Here is a 24,081-nt window from a genome sequence, read left to right as displayed (position 1 = left end):
GCCCCCATTCACTCTATGTCCCCCAGCCTGCCCCCCCCCCCCTTCTCTGAACGGTCATCACTGTCTCCATTCCCCATCCTGACACTCTATGTCCCGGCTGGAGGCTGCGGGCCACTTGAAATGACGGCACGGGCCGCAATTGGCCCCCGCACTTTGGACATGCCTGCTGTAGGCGGTTAAATGGTTCTGGGGTGAGACCAGCTCACTCCAGGCCAGGTAGGCGTATTTGTATTTTTGGCATTTAGTATGCCAAAAATACACATATTCGTATTCGTATTTTTGGCACATTCGTATTTGTATTTACATATACGAATGTTTACGACATCGGAAAATACGAATAGGAATCGCCATTCAAAAGAATGGTGATCCCTAATTTACTAATTGAAAATACAGACGCTAATTAGCATAAATCGCACATGTAGACATCCCCTCCGACCCGATGCGCTGTCCCGTGTGCATTGGATCGGAGTCGGGAGGTTGAGCGGGCTGCACATAAGATTTGCTAAATCTTATGTGCAGCCCGGAACCAGCTACCAGAGGGCCAGGTGGAGGGAGCAGGGGGGGGTGGTGCAGGGAACCAAAGAGCCTGGCAGGGGAAGACTGCGGGCCTGCAGTGAAGCACTTAAAAAAAGCCAATACAAATGAATAGGCAGCCATTGATTGGCTGAGACCTCTCTTTATTTTTTTAAGTGCTCCACTGCTCCCGCCGCTTCCCCTGCCTGGCTCGGCTCCCTGAACCCCCCTCTGCTCCCTCAGCGTGGCTCTCTGGTTGCTTGCACACTCCCCTGCTGCTTTCCCCCACTCCCTGGTCCCACTGGCATCTCTTTTTATCATTTCATACAAGGAAGAGGGCTGGGTATGTCAAGGTGGGAAAGCCAAACCCAAACCTCCTGTCTCTCCAAAGAACGTAGCTGTCTGTCAGCACTGTGGGAAGCAGATAGATGAGCTGACAGCCACTGTTAACAGAGAGCTCAGCTGTATGTCAGCACTGTGGGAAGCAGATAGATAAGCTGACAGCCACTGTTAGTTGAGAGCTCCAGGTGTGTCAGCATGGCAGGGGTAGCGATTTGCTGTATGCTATTTAAATTATATGGTAATCAGGACAGAAGCAAAACCATGCAAAAGAGCACCCACTGCAGTTGCATCTTTTGCATACGGCACCACATGAGTGCAGAAACATTGCTAACATTGTCACACTTTGGGTCACCATGCTGATTTTAAGTGCCTCTGTAGACATGCAGAAAAAAGCATTCAGCATCCTGGCACTCACTTTACCGACACAGGAATCCTGACTACCGATGGGAGCCCACCGCCAAAATCTCAACATCAATTAGGATGCTGGTGCCGAACTACGGACTGCAAGGATGCTGAACAGTAAGTATACGGACAACATTAGCATAGAGCAAACCTTTTGGGATTTCCTCCATCAGAATGCCAATGTCACTATTCTGACCTCCGGCATCTAAACTGCTGGTCATCCGCATATATATATATATATATATTATGTAATACAAGATCGCACTCCATCCACCATAGTGCAACTCCTAGGGTGTCATCCAGAATTGGCAAGCAAATTCGTATGTATAAACGAAAAAAAGGACGCACTCTCCAGGTTTTTTTTAAATGCAAGATAAAATCAGCTGTATATTTGGTAAATCATCAGACATGTAGTATCATAGTATACTCAACGTTACGTAGCGTTTCAGTCCATCTAGGGACCTTCATCAGGAGCTGATCAACATAGGCATCCAAAAATAAGGCACAGCATAGACCACACAGCAGTAGGAACTGTAGGAACCTGCTGTGTGGTCTATGCTGTGCCTTATTTTTGGATGCCTATGTTGATCAGCTCCTGATGAAGGTCCCTAGATGGACTGAAACGCTACGTAACGTTGAGTATACTATGATACTACATGTCTGATGATTTACCAAATATACAGCTGATTTTATCTTGCATTTAAAAAAAACCTGGAGAGTGCGTCCTTTTTTTCGTTTATATATATATATATATATATATATATATATATATATATATATATACTTTGGATGGCCGGGCACAACCACCAAATCTGAAGTTCTCATCGGGTGCCCTCGTCCAGGGGGTATGTAGACGTTCTTGCAATAACGCGGCACTCCAGACAGTTTCCAACTTGTAATAAATTTATTGAAGCATCGAGCCTGATGATAATACTGATGTATTGAAACGTTGCCGAGATGCTTCAATAAATTTATTACAAGTTGGAAACTGTCTGGAGTGCCGTGTTATTGCAAGAACGTCTATCTATCTATCTATCTATCTATATATATATATATATATATATATATATATATGTATATATATATATATATATACATAATTTGAAATCAGGGCACTCACCAAGCAGCAATATTTCAAGTGCTTTTTTATTCCATCAAGTTCATTTGTAGTAAGCCGACGTTTCGGACCTGTTACAGGCCCTTAATCATGGCGTCCTGTGTCCCACATAGAAGGCAACTGATCTACAAGCCACAAACAACACACCTATATAGGGCAGTAATTAAGCCAATTCAATCCACCTGCATAAGCAGGGAATACCCAATTCCATGTATCTCACATCAGCACATAACGGGTTAACCCCAATCTCACAGGGTATAATATCAGTACTGTAGATAAAGAGTCTAAATCGCAAGTATATCGCTGTGAAAAAAACAGTATAAAAGTGTTAAATAACATACCCAGCGCATAGTAATCTGATCACGAAGTGACCACTAGCTTCCGGGTGGGCGGTGGCAATCAACCTGTCATCCATGACACTATCAGGCATTACACATCAGGCATTACACAGTGGGCCGTCATACTCCCCTCAACTGAGGGGAGTATGACGGCCCACTGTTGAAGGGATCGATGGCGCTATTGGTGTAATGCCTGATAGTGTCATGGATGACAGGTTGATTGCCACCGCCCACCCGGAAGCTAGTGGTCACTTCGTGATCAGATTATAATGGTCACGTAAGTGTGCTTATCTATTTAAACCATTATGTTCACCAAGTCTGTTGTTTTCTGCACTGCACTATTTGCTGTCTAAGCCTTACTGCACTGTCAGCCGTCCTGAGGAAGGGGCGCAAGCCTCGAAACTGGTCGACACATGTTTTTGCTGACATGGTTGTTATTGTGATGTTTTGCCACATGATTTGAATACATTTTTGCCTTTCTTCAACCCACCGTGAGTGCCGCCTCTGGTCTTCATTTATTTGGATACCTATACTATATATATATATATATATATATGGGAAATTGAAGAGGGCACTCACCAAGTTGTAGTAAAACATCAACTGATTTTTATTGGCATCTGATAACCAAGCATATCGACGTGACGTTACGTTTTGGTCCAATACAGACCATCCTCAGGACAAGGTTCAGCATTACAAACAACTGTCAGTAGACATGCGACCTTGCATCCATCCTCCAGAGAGTCACTGAGAAATGTCTTTATTTGCTTCAATGAAGATAGCATTGACCCTCCAGGTGCTGCATGGAAAGATTTTTATCCCCATGACAAGACGCTGGGGCTCTCTCTCTAAGACTCTGCATGCTCCCAACATGGCTACCGCAAGTACACCACTGCTGGGCTCTGCAATGCCTCCCCTGCTGGGGTCTCCAGAGGTCGGTCTTCTCTCTGCTTGCCCTGCCGACCCCTTAGCTAACACACAGGTCTCATCTCAAGCCCCTGACACCTATCATGAGATGGTTAAAGCCATCAGGGACTCGATTGAGCCTATGTTTAAAGATCAGACAGATACATTCCAAGTCACAGTCACTGAAATGAAAGACCATCTCTCCCAATTGACCCACAGGGTCTCACAGGCTGAAGCCTGTCTGGGATCATGATGTTAATGATTTGAAAGCTGACAATGCTGCACTACAAAAATCTGTATATCCCCTGATAATAAGGTTGACGACCTTAAAAATTGGTTGATACGGAATCATTTAAGGCTGATGGGCCTGCCTGAACAAGTTAAAGGGCCAGCCCTCCACCATTTTCTTAAGCTTTCTCTGCCTGTCCTCCTGGATATTGAATCTGACTGTGCTGATCTGGTGATAGAGAGGGCACACCAGTTGGGCCCAGATCATAGGGAGAATAACGCCTGTCCTAGACCCACCATCTTTAGGTGCTTGAACTATGTCCACAAGGAGTAATGTGGAATGCCTCATGCAGGAAGAAATCCTTACACAGGAACATTGAATTAATATACACAGGGGTGGTCTGACTATTATTTTTTGTTTATGTTATTAATGTGGCACCTGCCACACACCAGACATCTGCCCGCTGTTGGTTTAATTATATTGGATCACCCTGTCTCAGTATTACAGGGGTGCCGACCCGGTTATGATGCCTGAGGAGTGTTCTAGATGAGTATTCTGTCACACAGTTTATACGGAGATACCATACCATGCAGTGAATCGCTTTGCAGGCTCACAACTTCTGCCTGTTAGCTTGTTTGAGATGTTCATGTCTTTGACTGTTTTTTTTTTTTTTTGGGGGGGGGGGGGGGGGGGGGTTGTTGAGGGGGGGGGGGGTTACTGTCTGTGGGTTATTTAGGGTGTGTTCTTTCCTTCCTTTACTGCTGGTCTTCCACAGAGTGGGAAGCTTGCTGTGGGTTTTGATTGGTATATTCTACCTTTAGTGTTTTATGGCACAGATTAAACTATGCTCCTGGAATGTAGAAATAATAATTAAACGTAAAAAAAGCCTTCCATACCTAAAAAAGCACAGGGCAGATATCGTGTTGCTACAGGAAATCCATTTAATTGATGTGGAGCATGCAAAATTTGTACAGATGAGTTATTTGGTTGCAGCTCATGCTTCTTACACATCAAAAGCTAGAGGGGTAGCTGTATTAGTCAGAAAGAGAATGAGGACCAGATGCACTAAGCTGCAAAAAGTGATAATATGGAGAGTGATAAAAAAAAACAGCCAATCATCTCCTGTCTGACATTTTTCAAACACAGCCTGTGGCATGACATTTACGAGCTGATTGGCTGGCTCTTTATCCCTCTCCATTTTATCACTCTTGAAGCTTAGTGCATCTGGCCCTTAATCCAGTGGTTACCTAGCTTTACGCTGACCTGCGGGGAGATGTGTGATTGTCAAAATTTCCATGTTTCAAGAATGTATATTATTTAAAATATAATTATTGCAAGAACTTTTTCAGTAGAATACTAAGTTGTACCCTCACTCTGATTCTCACCTGTTAGTCGGTGGAGACTTTAATATAGTCGCATTGCCATCCCTGGATAAATCTTCGACCCCTAAACAGCCTCCTCCCTCCCCTGCTATTGGTATTTCCCACTTCGCGGAGCAATTGCACCTAATAGATTGCTGGAGGGTGCTCCACCCTATAGAAAGGGACTACTTGTGTCTGTCTGTGGCACACGGCACTCTGTTGTGTATCGATAATTTGCTCCCTTCTACCTCCCTATTTCCCAAACTCCTGGATGATCAGATAGAACCAATGAGTATTTCTAACCAATCTTTCTCCCATAGGGAGTGGAGATTTCCTTCTTACCTGGCCACATCCTTAAATTTTAGAAAGGCTTTGGAAGCGAGATGGGTCGAATTTTACAGAACAATCAGGCTCACACAGATAACCCTCTTTTGCTGTGGCAAACAAGTAAGGCTGTGCTAAGGTTTTAGATAATCTCATATGTGAAGAAAGGGAATAGTCTGCTGACATTTTGGTGGCACAAAATGCCTTGACTACCTTCTACGCACTGTCAGTCTTGAAAATGCCCAGCTGTACCTCTATTGCCTCCACCTGTGCTGCACTTCCACTGTCAGTAGGTGTCTCCCAAGGCTCTGTTCTTGGTCCTCTTCTTCTCTCTCTCTCTATACGCCCTCTCTGGGTGAGGTCATTCGCTCACTCAACTTAAAATATCACTTAAATGCTGATAATACTCCACTCTACCTCTCTTTTCCTGATCCCTCTCCCTCTTTCCTCACTCTTTTCGAACTGTGTCTCTGCTATCTATTCTTGGATGATCCAGCGCTTTCTTGGACTTAAAATGTCTAAAATTTAACTGATTATCTTCCCACCCTCCCTCATAAAACCCAACCATCTTTCATCCTAACAGTCTATTTATGCTCACTGCTACCCCTTCTGTGTCACTCCTGTCTGTCTTACCATCCCCTTTAAGCTCTCATGAGCAGGGCCCTCTTTACTCGTGTACTTTTCTTAGAATATATACATCTCTGCCACCCTGATAATTGCTTCAGTGTCCTGTCCCCTGATGTAACTATCCTTATTTACCATGTACTTGTCCTAAATTGTCCTGTACTGTCATTCGTTATTTGTTTTTTGCTCATTTATGTATTGTTAGGCGCTGCAAAACCCTTGTGGCACCATATAAATAAACAATAATAATACGCGGTCCTTCCCCACATAATAAAACCACTCACTTACAGGCAGATTCTCATATATCTCTATATCTCTATATTAATAACACTAACTTCCAGTTTTACTGTCATGGGAATAAAAATGGCCTTCTGTTGTCTAATTTGAATCACGGTGCTAGACCATCCACTTATATTTCCGCTTTGAATTCCCTTCATAGCGGCAGGGAACATAAAGGGGCTGATATTATAGATGCATTTAATTTTTTTTTTAAAGGATCAGTACACACAGGGAGACCTGGTTTAGATAATAAGGTTTTGGTCCTCTACAGATGGAGCCAGCCTCAGCCAACAAGACACATCCATAGCGCTAGCAGGAGGTGTGGCCGGCGGACGGGGATGTGCGAGCGACTCACTCATTCGCATGTCCCACTCAGCAAGTGGCGAGGAGCGGGGACCGGGTGCTTCCCTGCCTGTCTCCACTTTAGGGGTCTTGAGGTCAATGATGTAGGAAATGACAGCATTGCATAGGCGAATGCCGAAATTTTCGCCGGCGGAAATATCAGCACAGATTGAATATCGCTCTAAGTAGGAATACACATACAACAACACAAGAATCCTACCACATACTTAAAGACACACTTGTAAATTAACTGGCTTATGACATAATTATCCATATTGTGTGGGGTAGGAATTTAGATTGTAAGTTCCACCCGCAAATGATTAAATATTGTTTGATAAACTCTACGTAATACAATATAAGTACTATAGAGGTAACCTAATAAATAAATAAAAATGATGCCTATAGCAACTCTCTCCCCTGTTTTTGAAGAAATGTAAATAAAGAATGTTAGGTCAGGCTACACTAAAAGTTATAAACAAGGTTCTCAAATGAATTGTATGAATGTAACCATAACTTTCAATATTAAATTGGAATATTTGAAATAATTTGCAGGTTAATATTAAGTTTGAGTATTTCAATGAATTCCATGAATTGTAGTAAGTTATACAGACTTTTTAATAATTAGCAGGGATGTCCTGTAGCACACAGCAAACAACTGTCAGTATCTTTTTTTATTAGGCAAGACCAACAAAGTAAATATAAATTGCTACAGGTTAGAAGACATGACCGCCTACTTTGTAGTTATTTCTAAATAGCCTAACACCATTTAATATTGCTGTAGGGACACATTGCCCAATTGTACATGAGTAACACTTAAATCAATACTAGTATATGCCATCTGATTATTTAAGGCAGGGTTCCGTTTGGAAGCTATTATTTACATTATAAGCTTGGATTCCACGCATCTTACTCGGCAGTATTGTATAGGGAAAAACTTTACATGTGTGGTACAGTTCAAGGTCAGCTGAGTACATAGCTTTCTCCCTGCTGCAATAGTACACGGTGTAGAAAGTGCTACAATTAACTTCAGTCACCTCAAACAGGAAATAACTCACTGGATAAAGTTACATTCTGAAACCTGGCAGGCGTGCAGGAATCATGATAACCCATAATGCAAAGGAGCTATCAGAGAATACCATAAAAAATCAGTAATGCACTTTATGCATGAGGTTTGTAATGAGAAACACTGATAGCTCAGATAGAACAACTCTTATGGGGCCTAAACACGTGGCGGTTTAGATCGCTTAGAAAATGCCCCTACATCGCTTTGTGTGTAGGGTCCATAATGATAGTGATGCGCGGCCCCATGCATCGCTATCGCCTGCCGATTAATATCCAGAAAACTGGATAAATCTAGTTAATCGCCAGTCAGGGCCAGTGTTCTCACTGGAGAACACTGGCCCTAACAGATCGCTCAGCACACGGCACTAACACATCCATGTGCGCTGAGTGATCTTGCTGAGCGTTCTGAGCAATCTAGTATCGCTCAGAATGCTCAGCACATCTCCCCATGCGTAGGTCCCACTAGGACTCACATTTGTAAAAACTCTGAAAGCAGCAAAGCCTCCATCTGCAGGGCCGGTGCCACCACTAGGCAGCTTTAGGCATTTGCCTAGGGCGCTGGCCACTGGGGGGCGGTAGTTAGGAGCAGGGACCCCCCACGATGGAGGCTGTCAGTCCTCTCCTCTCCCCCGTGAGCAACTCGGTGGTGGCTGCCACATGCCCCCCCTTCCCCTGCAGATGGATAGCTGATGCAGGCTGATGCAGGCTGACCCCAGCGTCTCCCCCAGTCTCATTCCTCTGCTTTGTGCCAGGACATTGGCATCAGTCCAACTCGTAAGAATGCAGCCCAAGCTTCCGCTGTACAGGTTATACACACAGCAACATGACACATCAGTGGTAAGAAGTGTAAGCTGCCATATGACTGGATGAGGGCCACCGCCGCATGCCCCCCCCCCCCTCGTGCAGCAGCCGCATCACAAAGCCCCCCCCCATACATAAAGCATATACATTAGGGCCATTGCACAAAGAAGTTTTTTTTAAGGAATATCTGTATTTTCACATTTAATGACAATTGTGGTTAATACAGATCACTCATTTCCAGCAGAGTGCCAGCACACAAACTATCCCAGAACACGTCACTAAAAGCTATGTTACAAATACCACATAAGGGTGATACAACAAAAGTTCTCATACAATTTGCTAACAGCAGAACAGGGATATTTAATATAATACTTTCATTAAAAATGAAATGAACTACATAATATTTTTGATCTGCGTTATTGACCATATGTTTTTAATATTTGCAATATAAGATGGTTCCATGAATTGATATTGTAGTAAATTACTGACTTTAATGTAAAAGTTCAATAAACTGCTGAATTCCTAGAACCCATAATGCAAATACAAATAACCCACATTTCGTTGACCACATTATATCTCTAATATGTAACTAGACGTTTTAAAGTCTACAACATTTTGAACAACAGATATAACAACATTACTTACCTATAATGCCTTTTCCACAGATGTCGGTTTACGGGCTGTCAGAAATAATATCAGGGTACTTCTCTGCCTCTGAATTTCAGAAACCTACGTGGAGAAATGAGCCTGCTGTTTCGCTTCTGGCCTCGCACAACTGCTTGTGTCCAGCAGATACATGGATTACTCATTAACTGGTTGTCTTTACTTTGTATAAACAGATTTGGAATTCTCCGAAAGAATACGGTACTGGGCTAGAAGCCAATTTTAAAAAAACAGACATAATGCTGCTTTCACATTGCAAAAACCTGCTTTCAACCCGATTTTCTAAACGTTTCTTAAAACTGGTCAAAAGCCAGTTAAACCCCTTTCATATTGCATGATGTAAAGGTATATTGCAGTTTAAATACCGTTTTGTACCTTTCAGATTCAACCCGTTTCACCCATAGAAAGCCATACAATGTCTTTTTAAATGTTTTTTTCCTGCTTGTGGGCGGGGATCAAGTGTGGTTATCATTTGTAGCAAATACCGTTTCTGAGCTGTTCACACTGCAGGTGAAACGGCTCCGAACCGTGTAGGATCCTCCTTTTAACATGTGTCAAAATGCCGGTTTTCTGTAACCGGTAAATTGACAATGTAGCTTTCACATTGCAGCTGGAACCGTTTTAAAGCACTAAAAAAACGGCAATATACCGTGTTACAGCTGCAATGTGAAAGGGGTATAAGTGACTAAATCTGTATATTTAACTTTTCTTCAGTTAACAAAAGTGTATGTTATATTTGTATTATTTGTTTGTAGCCACTTACATACCAGAGGGTTTTGTCTAGTCAACATGTATTTAATGTGTTTTTTCGACAACAAGAACTATATTTTTTATTTCAGAAATAAACGTACATACTTTTTTCTCCACGTCAGATAGTAGTAGAGAATGTCTCAATTAATGTCTCAAGAGCAAGGTGTAAGGGGGTAGGGAAGTCAGAGCTGAGAAGAGCTGACAAAAATAGTAGGAGAGTTTGCAAACATTTTTTTATTTTATGATAATATTTAGGCAGAGTTATCAAAGCTTGTAGAGAGGTAAATGGGGACATGTACTAAGTGATACGAATACACATATTTGTATCCATTCGATGGCAAATACAAATGTAAATGTTTCTTTGCTAATTTACTAACAGTCGAATCCATAAGAACTGCCAACCGTATTTCGTTTTACGAAAGAATACACCATCGTAAGAACATGGACTTTACATTTCAGAATTTACAAATTTACTAATAATTTACTAATAATTCGTATTTTGGAATACAAACGTATTTAGATCACAAACCAATGAATTTCTTTAAAAAATACGAATGTCAAATACAGCATGATTTTGATGCAAGTGTCACATGTTGAAGATTTTCACACGTGAAATTATTTACATATCAGTCCACAGCTACTCCCCAGATCAAATGTGTGGCTTATAAAATGTAAAAGCACACACACGCACACTTCTTTTTATTTTCCAAACATGGCATCTTACTGTATGTGCTGGATAACCGGGTTTCAGGTTGGGCTGTTGGGTACTTAATGCTGTTAGCAGTGCCAGATTAAGGTCTAAACGGGCCTGGAGCTGAATGATCAAGGGCCTTTTATGTGCAATAATAGGGGTTGTGGCCAGCACCTAATAATGTGGGGGCGTGACCAGTGTTCTGTTTGGGTGGTCTGCTCATGGGTGTGTCTGTAGTTGTGTAAATACTTTCAACTAATTATATATGCCTAGAAAAGGCAGGGGGCTGGCATAAGAAAAATGCAGGGAGATATATTGGTGGGTGCACTCCAAAGGTGCACCCGCAGGACGTCAATGTCCTAAGATACTTGCGGGTGAGGCGGCACTGCAGTCATAAAAAAAATACTGAAAGCTGAAACTTGGTAGACAACATTTCAGCACCTTTTATGCAGTCACCGAACTTTACCACACCATATACCCCTTATACAAATCATGCAACACAATAGTAACCCCCTTATACTGTACTTGCCTCTATTACATAATGCCACATGGAATGAGACAAAATTCACACCGAGTGAGCCGAAATTCACACTATGGCACACAGATTGAGTCACAATTCACGTTATGACACACAGATTAAGGAAAAATTTACATTGTGACACATGGATTGAGCCAAAATACACACTATACCAGGCATATCCAAAGAGTGGCCCTCCAGCTGTTGTGAAACTACACATCCCAGCATGCCTTGACATAGTTTTAGCATTCCCTAATAGCAAAACTGTGGCAATGCATGATGGGACTTGTAGTTTCACAACAGCTGGAGGGCCATAGTTTGGACATGCCTGCACTATACCAGATTGGACAATAAGGCACAATATGCTTCATATATAGGGGCATTGGCACGCATTAAAAATTTACACCATAATGCCCATTACATGTTAAGACACACAGAATAATCTCCATTACGTATTATGCCAAACACCATAATGCCTATTAAAATTTATGCTACATAAGTGTTGCTTACCTACATGTTCATTGCCAGGGGTTCCATGCTCGTTGCCATGTGGGATTACATGCTCATTGCCAAGGGGGAATACATGCTCGTGGTAACTTGGGGACAGCCGCCGCCGGGCAGAAATGACAGCCATTGACAGCCGGGCAGAGAGCAGGGGGCTGCCCGGCTGTATTCAGAGCACTGCTATTTCAAATAATACCCCTTTCACACCAGAAAATGCAGGGACTTACCTGGGAATATGGTCCCAGGATCATGCAGGGACATTCCCGGACTGGCCCCTTTTACATCAGCCTAGTCCCTGCATTTTCTGGTGTAAGGGGGAGAGAAAACCACCCCCGCCCCCCTTAAAACAACCAGCTATATCTTCTGAACCAACTGACCCATTTACATGTAGGCTTTGAATGATTTTGGTCCCGAGAAACTGGGCCGTTTGGTTCCAGAGAAATCTGTCCTCAAATAACATGAACAGCCATGAAATTACATTTCAGAACTGAAAAAAATTGGTTTACCCGCAATATCTCTAGAACCAATGAACCCATATGGACCAGGTATCAGATTGAAGGCCCAGCTATATGAGCTCAACTGAGATCAACCTCAAGCTTCTGTGATGCCGGAGGGGGAACTGGCAGCCGTTGGAACCGGGTGGAGGTCGAAATTAGCGAGTCCCATATTATCCTATGGGGAAAATGTTCCCGGTTTGCCTGGCGGTATTTCCAGTTCCCGGGTGGCTAGCGACGCGGGGCTGGGCTCGTTGGAAAGCTACAAAATGGGCCTATTCGGAGAGTGGGCCTGGAGCTATAGCTTCATCAGACCCATTGTTAATCTGGCCCTGGCTGTTAGCAGCGAAGAAGAAGATGCCAGGATCAGGAAACTGAACATGGTCAGCAGGTTGTGCAGGTACCTCGGATGTGCACCTGAACCTGCACGCATTGCTGGATTATGAGGTCATACAGATGTTCTGGCTCAATCTTACCAATATTCTCCATCTGTATGATCTCATCAGACTGGACCTATATCCTGATACAGAACACCCAGGCACTGGTCTCAGGCCTGAACAAACTCCTAGCTGTGTTGCACTTTCTAACTGGTACCTGGACTCATGATAGATTAACTCTAGGTCGACGGGGTCAAAAGGTCAACAGTGACAAAGGGTCGACAGTCAAAAGGTTGACAGGAACAAAAAGGTCAACAGAGTCAAAAGTTTGTCAGGGTCAAAAGGCCAACATGAAAAAAGTCAACATGAGATTATGGCGTGTAGGGAAAATATAGTAGTGTGCCGAGCGCAGTGAGGCACCGTGCCCAGAGCATGCAAGGGAAAGTGGTACTTTTTGGTAGACGGTGTCCATACCGAGCTTTGTCGACATAGACACAAACATTTTTTGGGAAAACTCCTGTCAACCTTTTGACCCTGTTGACCTATAGTGGTTGACCTAGACATTGTGGATCTAAAATACCATAACCTTTTTGGCTACTGCCAGTTTTCAACAGGTCTCTGGAAGAGACATTGGCATCTTACAGCCCACTTTGTCACGCTGTCTAAAGCAGGTACTGGCAGCATTAGAACCAAACAGGGCCGGCAACAGAAATCTTGGGGCCCGGTACACTGATATCTCTGGGGCCCCCTAACCACGCCCCCTTGAGCAGAACATTTTTAGTATACCGCTTATTGAATGTGTTTTTTATTATCACAAAAGACACAATTAATATTCACTAATACTGGAGGGGTGTCTGGTTAAGTACCCTTAAAGGAATCCAGGTGGGTGCCTTTATAAATCATTTCTAGGCACTGCACTGCCGCAGCTATGCTTACAGCCCTTCAGAACTTTGGGGCTCCTCACAAGCTTGGGGCCCGGTACAGGTGTCCCCCTTGACCCCCCCTGTCGCCTGCCCTGGAACCAAATGCTGCTGCCTCTCTCTGCTTCCTGAGCCAGGACTCATAATGCTACCCTGACATCATGCCACTGTATTGCACAGCTGGCATACCTAATGTCCTTGGTGTGATAGATTGCACACACATACACATACATACACACATACACATACAGCACAATCCCAGGATTGCTCATTTTTAAAACCCGATTCCCAGGATTGAAAAATGCCCCGGGATTGGCATCCCTAATGCTGACATCTCCCAGCACCGCCCCAGCCCTGCCTCCCGATTTTGCCACCCACCCAACTTTATACTGGGTCAGGCAACTAGTGTGAAAGTGCTTGCAATCCGAGTCCCACCCGGGATTTTGTACCTGGTTTGCAAGGGCTTTCCAGTGTAAAGTCGGTACTAGTGGTTCTTTCCTGCGCTCATACTTTCCTGCAGTGTTCTCTCCATATCAGATATTCCATCAATATACCACACCATTCTCGGTTCCAGTCAATTCCAGTCCCCCACTGGTTCCAGCCAACTCCAGCTTTTATATGGTTCCAGTCCGGTCTCCATTACCCTTCGGTTACAGCTGATTCCAAGAACTCCACCGATTCCATTACAGTTTCAGTAATAATTATTTTTCACTGATTTATATTTATCTTCAATAAAATCTAATTTAATTATACTTACCTCAGGACTCCGTCTTCTCAGCCACTCCTTCGGGCCCAGCACTCTACATCACTCCCTGAGGTCTACTCACTTAGGTGGATAAAGTTGATCTATAAGCCAAGCTTCCACTACGTCCATGACCAAGTACAATCCTTAGGCATGACAACCTTCTGCACAGATCAAAGTATTTTGAACAGAATGGTATTAGAATTGTTTGGAGTGACAAGAGTCAACACTAGAGGGGTGCTGCCTATGGGTTTGGTTCATTGGGTCGACAGTGTCTAGATTGACAGTAGAATGTCGACATGCACAAGGTCTACATGGAAAACAGGTCTACATGGAAAACAGGTCTACATAAAGAAAAGGTCGACATGAAAATGGTTGTCACATGAAAAGCCAACATGAGTCCTTTGGGGTGTTAGTTATTATCTTGCAGCAAACGGACCCTCAATTAGTGTACCACTTTTTATCACCATACTTCAGACAAGGTACCGTTTGCAATCGTAGTCCATGTGGATGCTAATGCTTGATAAAGTTAGAAAAAGAAACAAAAATGTGAAAAATGCTATGTTGATCATTTGACCTATTGACCTATTGACCATGTGGTCTATTGTATATTTTATATATAATTTATTATGCATGTATAACTGCAGAACTCAATGCAACAAACTTGGGTGGGGGGGCACCAAAAACTTTTTCGCAGTGTGGATCAAAAATTCTAGTTACGCCACTGGGTGGCCAGATTTTTAAATAGCCGCTGACCTGTCATGTGGGTTGTCCACTGCTCTGCCTGGCTCCCCCTCACAGCATCGGGGCTCCCTCTTTCCGGCGCACTGTCTCACATCTCACCTGGCTGGGGCTCCCTCTCTCCGGCGCAGTGTCTCCCATCTAATCTGTCCATGCTCCCTCTCTCTGGGGCAGTGAAGAGGGGGAGATGTATACCCCTGGCAATGGATATGTAACCCTGGCAATGAGCCTGAAATCCCTGGCAAAGAGCCTGCAACCCCTGGCAAAAATCCTGCAACCCCTGGCAATGCGCATGCAACCACTGGCAACGAGCAAGTAGGTAAGCGGCACTTATGTGGCATAAAGTGTAATGGCGTGTGGTATATGTAATGGGCATTATAGTGTGTGGTATAATATGTAATAGGTATTATGGCTGAGCATTAAGGTGTGTGGCATAACGTGTAATGGGCATTACGGAATGTAGTGTGACGTGTAGTATGCATTACAGTGTACATTTTTTGCGTGCACTGTCCTTGTTTTTAGTGTATGTTTAGTTATAGACTTTTTATTTCTTTTACTGCAATGAGTTCCAATAGGAGGTGCTAAACACACCCCTCTGACAGTTCAGCACCCCACATTTTTTTATTGCGAAGACCCCACGCGGCTACTTCTTGATGGCACCTGGCTGGAAAAAGTTTCTGGGGAGAACACTGGTTTATCCCTCTCAAAGCCTTGATACATATGCCCCTGTATTTATTGTAATCAAAAGACCCACTATTGCTATCAAATAATAAGCACTGTTTGAAAAGGTAGAATCTCCAATAAAAACCAGGATGTGGATTTTGAGTTTTATTGGAGCCTTTTCCAACTCACAGTTCATTGTAATTTTCTGTAGTGCTGTACAGCAGGGCCGGATTAAGCCTTTGGGGGGGGGGGCTGGGTCACTTTAGACAGGGGGGCTCCCTCCCACTAGTCATTAGTGGCCGCAAACTGCATGGGAGAATGTTAAACTGTCAAAACACAGAGTAACAGCAGTAAACTTGTTCAATAGATAACTGCAGGGGGTGGGATTAATAAAAACATATATATATATATATATATATATATATATATATATATATATATATATATATATATATATATATATAGTACAGCAGCTCACCAAAAAGCAGGGGCGTCACTCGGAGACTTCAGAAGTGATTTCTTTATTCAGCAAAGCATGGATTGTTCATGCTTTGCTGAATAAAGAAATCACTTCTGAAGTCTCCGAGTGACGCCCCTGCTTTTTGGTGAGCTGCTGTACTGTATATTTGGGGTACCCCCCCCTGGGAAGGCACCGGAGTGAGTATTGTTCTACAGTGGGAGTGCCGGATCCCTCCTGGACATATATATATATATATATATATATATATATAGTTACCCCATGAAAAGCCTGTGTTTGTCCATATGTACCTTACTTTGTAGGAGCCCTGACATGCTCAGCGCTGCCTCTTATTAAAAACCCTCTCATGATGAGGCCACTGCTGCTGCTGTCCTCCATGGGCCTGAGAAGCATATGATGAGCTACACCAGGGGTGGCCAACCGGTCAGAGTTGAAGAGCCGAAAAATATCTGCAGTCAAGCTAAAGAGCCAACAACATGCACGTTCCGAAAAAGGGGCGTGGTCTATTTAGACCCCTTGGGTGGGATGAGGGCACACAGCAGCAGGGACAGTGCTGGGGCAGTTAGGGTAGTGGAGGATAAAGGCAAGCAACAGTTGGTGTGTAGGCAGGGAGAAGTTTGTATAATTGAGGGTAAATATGAGGAAGGGCAGGGAGTGATGTGGGTAGGGAGGGGCTGCTATTTTGTTTGGAGGTGGAGGTAGACACACTGGGGTAAAGGACAGAAGGAACAGGCCAGGGAGACAGGGTGAGCTGCACAAGGTTCAAGTGACAGCCAGTACATGAAGCAGTTACATGTTTATGGCATCAAAAGTCCCAGAATCAGGTGTAAAGAGTGGCAGTGCCACTGATGAGAGAGAGGCATCCTGTCACTCCCCTCCCAGGGTCATTTACTCACAGTGCCGCAGGTCTCTTAGCGGTGCTTTCTGTATCTCAGAAGCAGCATGATGGACGCAGCATGTGGCAGACAGGTGCCGAAGACAGCTCCATCCGATGCAATAGCAGAGCTGTGAGGGATGGGGGCATGGAGATTTCAGTGTGTGGAGCGGGTGCCTGTTCTACCCCAGTGACACCCTGTGCCCAGCGCTGTGGCTCCTAACTCGTGATCCGCGGGTGATGTCATCACGTCCCCCTGCATCCGCGCACTGCATCCCTGGGAGCGCTGAAGCCTCTGAGAGCCTCAGAGGCTTCAGCTGATATTTACATGGTACATTAGGGCACGCGATCTACCTGCCGGAGCAGGAGCTGCACTTTAACAGGGGGAGAGCTGCATGCGGCTCGAGAGGCGAGGGTTGGCCACCCCTGAGCTACACCAAGCAGAGCTCAGCACAAGCCACTCAGTCTCTGCCCTGTTGTGCAAAATCTCATGGGACTTAGTCAACTCCTAGTAATGGACTGCAAACTTGTGCAGTCAGTGTGCCTTGGCACCCGATGTTCAGCATACCAACCACAGGAGGCCCCTAGATAGAGGGGGCCAGGGGTACTGACCCCCTGTGCCCCCCCCCCCTTAATCCGGCCTTGCTGTACAGTAGGTATTTCGTGTATGATCACATGTGACCAACTGCATACTAAGGGGCTTATTTATTAATGTGCTGGTTTACAACATTGGAGGCATTGTCCATAGAAAACAATTACGTTTGCTAGTATTTTCTAGAAGGTGCTAGTTAAATTGACATGTAGTATATGATTGGTTGCTATGGCGCAAAATCTCCTCTTTTGCAAATCTGTAATGTAGGAATGAACACACCTCCTTTATGCAAAAGTAACGTCATACAGAAGAAGTGGAGATGGGGAAGATTCAGGCTCTTTTCATTCTCCCCCGTGGTCTGAAATATCATTGCATACCTGAGTGATGATGTAATTGCTCTCTTCCCCTCCATCAGATGATGCTGTGGAGTCGAGTACTATTTTCGCCCCATTTGTCCATAGCAGGGCAAAATGTAAAACAATGCACTTCAGTAGTAAAATCCTTTCAGCATTACAAAACAATGGCTTTAAATCTGTGCTAGAACAGCAAATTCCTTGAAAAACACAGTGACAATTTGTAAGAGATATGTAGTCAGGATGCAGGTAGTCAGAATACCAACAGCAGCATCCCAAAAAAGGAAATCCCAACAGGGGTGAGGTCAGTATACTTAACCTCTCCCCCCCCCGCCCAAACCTTTCCCCCCTGCAGCCCAACCCCCCAACCCTAATCCACACAATATAGTGCATAAACCTAACCCCACCACCTAAACCTAACCCCCTACCCACAACTAAACCCTAACCTTCTGGGTAGCTCAGAGCCAGTTAACCTGTCAAGGGCCCTCCCTCTTTTGTAACCAATGCCTGTTTCACTGTGCCAGCTCTATGTGTACCACATCACCCCGCAAATCCATATGTCAGCATCAGTAGCCTAGGTCCTATCAGTACTCCTACCATTCCAACACCTGCACATGTCAATCTTGTCAGTGTTACCTCGGTAGGGAGGTAAAGCAGGAAGTGTGACAGTGGCACATTCCGAGCCACTAGAAGACATCTACCCCTATTCCCAGTATGTATGTAGTGTGGGTGCATATGCAGTGGCGTAGCTACATATGTGGCAGACTCCACGGCGGCTTGGGGGAGCAGCGCCAGCGGGGTTTGTGGTGGGCGCCGCTGGCTGAACTGACAGATGACCCAGGCAGCAGTGAGCGCTGAGCTGGTCCCGCCCTGTACATATCTAATGAGTGGGGACCCAGTGCAGTGCATATTGAATGACATATGCACAGGGCAGGGCTGAGTCCCCGCTCATTAAATATGTTCTGCGCTGGGTCCCCGCTCATTAGATATGCATGGAGCGGGACCAGTTCAGCGCTCACTGCTGCCTGGGTTGCCTGTCAGCTCAGCCAGCAGCACCCATAGTCCATTGTTTTGCCACTTCTTGGCGGGGGGGTCGGAATTTTTTTGGGCAGGGGGGAGAAAAAATTCTAGCTACGCCACTGTGCATATGGTAAAGTGTGTGCACACTATGCAACATTTCTAAACAATATCCACTCTAAATAAACATGTATGTTCCCAAACTTTTTTGAATCACGGCGCCCTAGAGCATCAAAATATTTTCAAGGCACCCCTAGGCCAAATGCTTCTTATCTAGAAATTCAGGGGTATTGAGGCATACTGTGCATGATAGAGAATGTGGGTGTGTATGTGAGGTATACTGCGCAGCATGTAAGGGAATGTGGGTGTGTATGTGAGGTATACTGCGCAGCATGTAAGGGAATGTGGGTGTGTATGTGAGGTATACTGCGCAGCATGTAAGGGAATGTGGGTGTGTATGTGAGGTATACCATGCAGTGTGTAAGGGAATGTGGGTGTGTATGTGAGGTATACTGTGCAGCATGTAAGGGAATGTGGGTGTGTATGTGAGGTATACTGTGCAGCATGTAAGGGAATGTGGGTGTGTAATACACCCCCTCCACCATGAATATCTTGTATTTGCCCCTCTATACCTTTATCTGTGTGCAAAAATGTCAAAGGATCAGGTAGCTGACAGTGCAGTCACTGCCTGTGATGAACCCTCCCCTGATCAAGATGCTGAAGATTTCCTCCAAAGGCCAGAGAAACGGGATGCGGTTAATTTCCCGGCGGTCGGGATCCCGGCGGTCGGAATCCCGACACTGGAATCCCGACCGCGGAAATCCCGAAACTTTCTCCCTCCGTGGGTGTCCACGACACCCATAGAGGGAGAATAAAATAGCGTGCCGAGCGTAGCGAGGCACCGGGCCCGCTGCGTGGCGAGCGCAGCGAGCCCGCAAGGGGGGGCGATCCATGTCCCCCCCTTGTCGGGATTTCGGCGGTCGGGATTCCGGTGTCGGGATTCTGAACGCCGGGATCCCGACCGCCGGGAAATCGTATCGGACCCCAGAGAAACATGTGATGAGCTTCACCAATCAAAGCTTAGTACATGGCATACCCTCCAACATCTTATGGGCTGAAATCGGTACACAGCGGGCGGGGCCACTGGTAAAAGGGAGTGGCCATGTGTAAAATCGGCGTGTCATCAACCGTGACAGGAATAATAATAATACACTTAATAAATATTTGGTTTTGCAGTTGGGGTTAAGTTACCAAACTCTAACTACAAGAATCCTGGCGCTTTTTCTCCATACTTGTGTATATTCGCTATATGACGATGTGATCTGATTGTCTGTAATCCATACAGAGTGATGGAATTGGGTTCTACTACCGATGCGCATTTTATACGACATCGCTGGTTTGCAGTTCCCTCCTCCCTCACTCCCTATGGACATTTAACAGAACTATACAATAGATACATCGATTAGAATTCTGTTAAAAGATGACGTTATGTGGGCGTTAAGAACTATCTTTATGTGTGCATATGTGTATACACATGTATATGCGTGTGTGTACATATATATACCATATATACTCGAGTATAAGCCTACTTTTTCAGAACAGTTTTTATGCTGAAAAAGCCCCCCTCGGCTTATACTCGAATGCGGGTCCCACTTGAGTCAATACGTTTTCCCAGTTTTTTTATGTAAAATTAGGTGCCTCGGCTTATATTCGGGTCGACTTATACTCGAGTATATACGGTACATCAGTATTATCACCATTGGAAGGCATCCAAATTCAATCTAATTCATCCTAATATCAACATAATTTTTACTTATGTACGTGCATTTGAGGTTATGTTTATATTTATCAATATTCTCTGTTAACTTATTATTTATTTTAATTATTCATGATTTTAATATAATTTTTATTATATATTTTTTATTTTTACACATTTTTTTCTATTATATATATTTTCTTCTGCTGGGACTACAAGTGCAATTTTTGATATATTTGTTCTTGTTCTTTTTCTTTTCATTGAAAGACTCTCTCTGCAAATAAAATAAAAATAGAAATAAGATTATTTACATATACTAGATTGGACATTGGAGATCTGTGCAATGTAGATATGTTAGCTACATAGTTGAAGTATCAATCATCAAGCCTCAATAGGAAACGGTTTCATTCTCTCCTTATAATACATAGATATTACCTGCTAATTGTATTCCTCTGATAATCGTTAACCAAATTGGAGACAATTGCGGTCCTGATGGGGTAATATGAACCTAAATAATAAAAATAATAAAATATTGACATTTAAGTATATTAGATGCGGTTACTAGGAACCTACAAATTTCTATTTATTCATGTTGTATTTTTAAAATACCGGACACACTGTGTTTTTATGTAAATTCAATTTGTATTATCTTGTAATTATGGTAATTGATTAATTGCTAGTACTGATAGGCTCTTCAGCCTTTAAATAGCACCTTGAATGTCAGACAGAATCTGTCTTGAAAAAGTTTCCAGTCAGTGGTTACGAAACGCGTTGACGTCACTCAATTTCCTGTGGGATCACCAGAGCACTCCATTTGGTCTCTACAAGTCACATTGAATGTGCCTACCAACTTTTCCAGCTAAGGCACCAGCAGCACGGTCGATACACCTGTCCGTAGAGTGCGGCGGTGCATATACAATTACCGGCTTCCTCACTTCAAATGTCCGCCTGACAGCGCAGTATATTCAACCGCATCTGGAGACCGCCTGCCTGTAGGATGAGAAACCATTGAACTGATACGCTCACTGCGAGCATTTACAAGGGTTTAAAAATACAATTATTTCTGCCCTCCTGGGAAAGACTTTTTGCCTACCTAACAATCTGTTCGTGTCAGCATACATGCTAAAAGGACTGGCTATTCTACCCACATCGGCTCATTAACCCTGCAGTTAGCGGACACCATTTGTCATTTATTGAACTGCTGCAAATCCCCAAATATAATACCTCATTTCAACCACCAATGAGAGATCTGGAGATACCCCATTACTAAGTGCTACTTCGTATTATCTGGTTATATTTTAGGTATATTTTCTATTTTGTTTGTATTGTGTGTGTATATATTGCATTTATGTGATACATGTTTTAAAGTTATAAAATTGCTATAAAACCTGAACAGTGTGTCCGGAATCATTCTTAATCAGCAGACCTACATATAAACTTATTCTCAGCAGCGCAGAGTATCAAAAATCCTTTTTTGTACTTAATAAATATTGCATAAGCTGACAGACTTGTGCAGAAGACACCTAACTGGGGAGAGAATAACAGAATTGGGTATTTATGTAAATTGTTGTTCCAGAGCTAAGTTTTCATGAATGTAGTTTTGCCGTCAGGCAGGCTAGCTGAGAGGCAGTTTGAAAAGGTGTTATCCAGTGCTGCTGGTTTCTCAAGGCTCCGGATTCAGGGCTCCGGCTGCCGAATACCCCAGATGAGCGCCGGAGGTCTCCGCCGCCGTCAGGTCGCAGGTGCCTGCGGTCTTGTTATGAAGTGCGCAACTCCGCTCAGGAACATTCGCTGGTGCGCAGCTAAGAGGCAGGGTGGGTGGACTCAGTGACGACCATTGGAGCTGTCACTCAGGAACGGAGGCTGGGGGCTGCTGTTAATGAGAGGAGTGGACTGAAGCGTCACCTCCCGGCCCCCTGCTGTGTGATTGGATGTGATGCAAGCCTCGCTCTGCAGCCAGCTCCTCTTTCCCGGCGCCGCCTCCAATAACAACAGCACCACTTATTGACTGTGTACCTCCATCGCCAAAAAAACTGGTACATTCGGTACGTTATGATTTAGCCGGTACAGACCGTTAAAAAACGGTACTGTACCGGCAAAAACGGTACAGTTGGAGGGTATGATATGGCTCTCTGACCTTTTTTGGGCTAAGCCTCATTGGACAAAAACGGTACAGTTGGAGGGTATGACATGGCTCTCTGAACTTTTTTGGGCTAAGCCTCATTGGACTTAATAAACTCCCAGCAATGCAATGCATGCTCCTGCAGACAGCGTGCCCTGGCTTCCGCTGCTCTGCATATAGCTGCAGGGACCTAGAATTCATTGAGGCACCAGCAGCCCTACCCCACTCTCATGTGCCAAACCTGTGGCTAGACATTATAAAAAACAAGAAAAAAAATACAATGAAATATATGCTGATGACAGGAGGGCCCTAGACAGGGGGGCCTGGGGGTACTGACCCCCGTAACCCCCTTTAATCCGGCTCTGCTGTAGCTTAACCCAAAATTCTCCCACTAGTGCCTAAATTTAAACCCCTCTTCTCCAGCCTAACCCAACCCTGCATACTCATTAATTGGAATGCCAGGTGTCGGTATTCTGGCATTGACATTGTGATGTTTTTCGTGTTGTTGCGGTGGTCTTCTGAAAGCAGTCAGGATGCGGAATCATCACCACCGGGATGCTGACAGCTTCCCTTTTGTAACAACCTACTGTACTTTATGCTTTACCATACTTCCAATTCTGCAATTCCACTTTGAGCATTGCTTTAAACTATATTGCAGAACCAAAATGATCACGGTCATTATCTATCTAACTACCCGTTAGATAATTGTGAATTTTACACTTCTCATTACTTGTGAAAATTAAGTCTGTGGAAGTGAACTTAACCTATATATTTAAGTCACTTCCTAGAGACAGCTCTATACACATACTGTTTTATGAATTCATTTTATTGCATCAGAAATGTAAAAGAAAAGGTGGTCAGGGTCCAAATCAATGATTACAGATGTTGTATTATCTGCACTATATCGATATATTTAATCAGATTTCGAAACAAGATCTTATCTTCAGAGATTAGATAGTTATCTAAATTATAGCACATTGTTGATATCAATGGAAAATTATGTTGGTTAATTTCTGATGTGCAAATTAGAGTAATGAACCTGCTCTGTATAGCATGTAGTTTTATCATGAAATAGTCCGCACTTCAGATCAGTAGAAGTAAGTGACTGTTTTTATGTTGATGCAATCCATTAGTCAAACACTATGAACACCTGATTACCACAATGCGCTACACAATTCAATCAACCTGGT

At 43.9% G+C, this 24,081-nt stretch overlaps 1 protein-coding gene and 1 long non-coding RNA gene across 2 annotated transcripts in view; one reads left to right on the top strand and one right to left on the bottom strand.

Moving 5' to 3' along the window:
* NR1H4 (nuclear receptor subfamily 1 group H member 4) overlaps nucleotides 1-9,419 on the bottom strand; it is an 82,484-nt gene extending 73,065 nt beyond the window's left edge. Inside the window, exon 1 of the mRNA XM_083182211.1 lies at nucleotides 9,283-9,419. The gene's annotated coding sequence lies outside the window, so the exon portion shown is untranslated. The remainder of the gene's footprint in view (nucleotides 1-9,282) is intronic.
* The window catches only part of LOC146074284 (uncharacterized), a 307,386-nt gene that overhangs the window by 38,794 nt on the left and 244,511 nt on the right, over nucleotides 1-24,081 (top strand). The gene's annotated exons all lie outside the window — the stretch shown is intronic.

The sequence above is a fragment of the Crinia signifera genome, chromosome 4, assembly GCF_055691185.1.
Source record: "Crinia signifera chromosome 4, ASM5569118v1, whole genome shotgun sequence".
In the NCBI taxonomy this organism is placed as follows: Eukaryota; Metazoa; Chordata; class Amphibia; order Anura; family Myobatrachidae; genus Crinia; species Crinia signifera.
The sequence above is the reverse complement of the archived record's forward strand: the minus strand, read 5'-3'. Positions and strand labels throughout refer to the sequence as shown.